The 3,768-nt window shown below is 34.7% G+C and overlaps 1 pseudogene; it reads left to right on the top strand.

Moving 5' to 3' along the window:
- On the top strand, window positions 1-645 carry LOC148930454 (uncharacterized; annotated as a pseudogene).
- The last annotated feature ends 3,123 nt before the right edge of the window (window positions 646-3,768 follow it).

The raw sequence follows: 3,768 nt of genomic DNA, 5'->3' as shown, positions 1-3,768 counted from the left end.
ATGGAGTACCCAGCTTCCCAACACCGCGATGTGGTCATGCCTTTTGAACCACAAGACATTCCACCACGTCGAAGTCATAGAGTGGGGGGTGCTCGAACTAGTGGGCACGGTAACACAAAACATATAAGGATGTCGCAGCAGCATCCCGATTATGTGCAACCAGAGCCTATGAATCCAGATTATGACCCACCTCAATGGTCTTTCTATCCAAGCCAGGAGTCGCAATCACAGTGGAGGCATCCCCTCTATCCCCCAAGCTAACCTGAGCCTGATTGGAGTCGTCGCCCATACTCACAAAGCCAAAATGAGCCGCAATGGAGTGGAGCCCGAGCATCAGTCGATTCATACTTCCAAAATTATCAGTTTGTGGCTCCTCAACGAGTTGAAGAAGAAGATGATGATGAAGGAGAAGGAGAAGGATAAGGAGAAGAAGAAAATGAATTTGAAGAAGAAAATGATGAAAGAGAAGAGGAAAATGAGGAAGAAGAAGAGGTTCAGAACATCCACGTACAACCTCGACCAGTTGCAGAGGGTTCATCATGTACCGGGGTTGGGAAGTATGTGAGCAAAGTAATGAAGAGATTTTCATCCAGGAAGAATAAGGGGATTGAACCGTCGAAATACACATCATCGTCGTATAAGTAGTTCTTTATGGAAGGATGTAATGTTATGGACGCCGCTAGCAAGGACGCCGCTGCTCACAAATGCACGTTGTCCGTCCTTGCCAGCGGTAGGGCGGTGCTCTTAAATAAGAGCACGTCCTTGCCGCTGAGCAGGCTTACGTGACGGGCTGCGATTGGCCAATGACATAGATTTTATTTTTTTGTTTTTTTTAATTCGAAACTAATTAAAAAAAAATTTAATAAAAAAATATTTTTCCACTTCCCAATAAACTATATCCGTTTTCTACATACTTTTAATTTATTTTTCAATTTTCCCAATTATAAGGGGTCTCCGAAGAACATTGGGGATAGAAGACTAGTCTTCCACAGGGGTATTTTTTAGTCTTTAACTATTTAATTTTTAATTTGTATGATTTTAATTATGTATTTTTTTATTTTCTAGGATTTTAGTTATGTATTTTTATTTTTAAGGAGTTTAATTATGTAATTTTTATTTTTTAGGATTTTAATTATGTAATTTTTATATTTTAATGTATTTTTATATTGTAGAAATGCTTTTAGTAATTGAAGTATTTAAATTGAATAATAGAACGGTGAGACCCTTGAGCTTGTTCTTGTGGAAGAGCATGGATGTGGGTGTTGTGCTCTTGCCTAAGGACAATGAGTAAAAGTGGGTCCGAGCCCATCTCCGTGCACGGGTGGGGATGCTATAAATATCAAAATACATACCTACTTTTGGAGGGTAAGTGCAAAATTGCCCTTAGACTTTTGGGGGCGTTTTTGTCCGAAAATGTGGTCAAAAAGTTAAAAAAACAACTGAAACGAGCAAGTATTATAGTATGGAAATCGCAAATGATATTTTGCAAGTGTAATATTCGTCGCTGAAAGTATATTGCCTAAAAACATAATTCACTCTTCATTTAAAAATGAAAAATGAACAGTTGTTCTTAATTTGGACGTATTTAATATTTTAGTCTATGTGTCAATTTCTTATTATATATTATGAACTGTTTTAAAATAATGAGTTTTTAATTTTATTTCACTTTTTTATAAACATCCATATGTCAATTCTTTATTGAAGTAGGAGTATTAAGAGATATACCTCAGTAATCAGAGGTGAATAAGTTGATTTATCATGAGTAATGCATAATTATACTATAAAAACATTGCAAGCATAACTACCTGCCACAAATCTTAGCTATGTAATACGATTACAGCGGCGACGGGACTTCGCTGCTTCCCTGCGACGTCGATCTCTTCTGCGGGATCCTCGCTGAGATAGACGGCGATGAGCACGTTTCTGGCTTCGTCAATGGCGCCTGCAGCCCCTTCAATCCGGCATAGGAAAACTATTCCCTCCGTTCCCGATTAATTGTCACTCCTTGACCGCGCACGAGTTTTAAGAAATATAAAAAAAAGTTGTGAAAAAGTTAGTGGGATGTGGGACCCACTTTCTTATATTGTTTTTATAATAAAATGTGAGTGAAGTGAGTTAGTGGAATGTGAGACCTATTTATCATTTAAGGTAAAAATGAAGTGTGACAATTATTGAGCGACAAACTGAAATGAAAAAAAATGACAATTAATCGGGGACGGAGGGAGTATCACTTTTGAAGGAGAATATCCAGGTGACCGGTCATTTTGTGATTATGTAGTACTCTCTCCCTTCCATAATAGTGGAGACATTTCATTCCGGTATGGAGATTAAGAAAAATTGTGTTAGGTGAGTAAGAAAGAATAAAGAAGGAAAAGAAAAAAGGTAGAAAAATGTAGAAAGAATACAGTAAAGTAATTGAGAAGAAATGTGATAACTTTTACTAAAAAATGAAAATGATTCCACTATTATGGAACGTACCAAAATTACATAATGACTCAATTACTATGGAACAGATGGAGTAGTAAAGGTGGTTGTAGGCATTGCCACGTGTAACTAAAAACTAAAACCAAAAATTAGTCTACCAAATTAAGATTATCAGAAATTAAATGATCGTTTTCATAAATTTCCATGATCCTTTATTTGAGATTAGTTATGGAATAATAGTACTCCACTAGAATATAATGTCAATAAAAGACGGTGACTAATAAATATGAATGGGCCAGTTAATGAGCCCAATTACTTTTATTAATAATTTAATCTCAAAATATTGTTCGTCACTTTGTCTTTTTCGTCGGCAATAAAGCAGCGCAGCCCTCTTTTCACATTTACAGTTCTTAGCCTGAAAATTGAATCTGCATTAACCTACGTCTTTTTCCTTAGGCAATATATAATGTCAATAATAACATAAATATGCAAATAACAATAAAATATTTTATTATTATACTCCATCTGTCCCATTAAATATGCAACGTTTGCTTTTGCGCACTTGTTTTGAAAAAATTATAATAAATAACTAAAGTGGTGAAAAAATAAAGTAAGAGAGAGGATAATGTAGAGGAGACTCACCTTTATATTATTCTCTTTTTTACTTTATTTTTATTCCACTTTAACTATTTATTATTATTTTTTCCAAACATGTGTGAAAAAATAAACATTTCATTTCTAATGGGACAGAGGGAATACAAAACAATAAATGATACCGGTTAGGGATGTCACAATAAAATCAATGGAACTTACAGATTTTGGATCGATAATGAACAATAGTAGTAGTTACACTCTTCCAAATTTCCCATGCATGATCTAATACACGCAACAATTGAAAAATGAGAGGGCATACTAGAACAACCAATTTAATTTCTCCCAAGGCAAAAGTGATTAAACAACATGCTTTTGTTGTCAGATACAGTTATGTCTAGGTAAATGCCAAAGAGTGGAGGACAATAATAATTAGGATTATCCCTAAATGCGATTACTAATTAGAGACTATTCATATGTTAATACGTTCCCTATACATCACTAAGAAAAACGCAATGATTTTAACATTATACGAATGAACTTTATAGTCGAAGACATTCATATATTCCGAGTTTTTCAACAAATTAAATTACTTCTTAGACTCTCACGAACACGTCGGAAAACACATTAAATAACATTGTGTCGCATTACCGCAATTGGTAGTTAAGTAGTAGCACAATTTTATTTATCAACTTCCATCTATAAAAAGGGTATCGTTATTCATGTTGTCACATACAAATATAGAAATCTTGA

Source organism: Salvia hispanica, chromosome 3 (genome assembly GCF_029641045.1).
Source record: "Salvia hispanica isolate PSC_SH4W2 chromosome 3, Shi_PSC_v1, whole genome shotgun sequence".
NCBI classification, from domain to species: domain Eukaryota; kingdom Viridiplantae; phylum Streptophyta; class Magnoliopsida; order Lamiales; family Lamiaceae; genus Salvia; species Salvia hispanica.
Note: the sequence above shows the minus strand (reverse complement) of the source record. Positions and strands in the feature narration are given on the sequence as shown.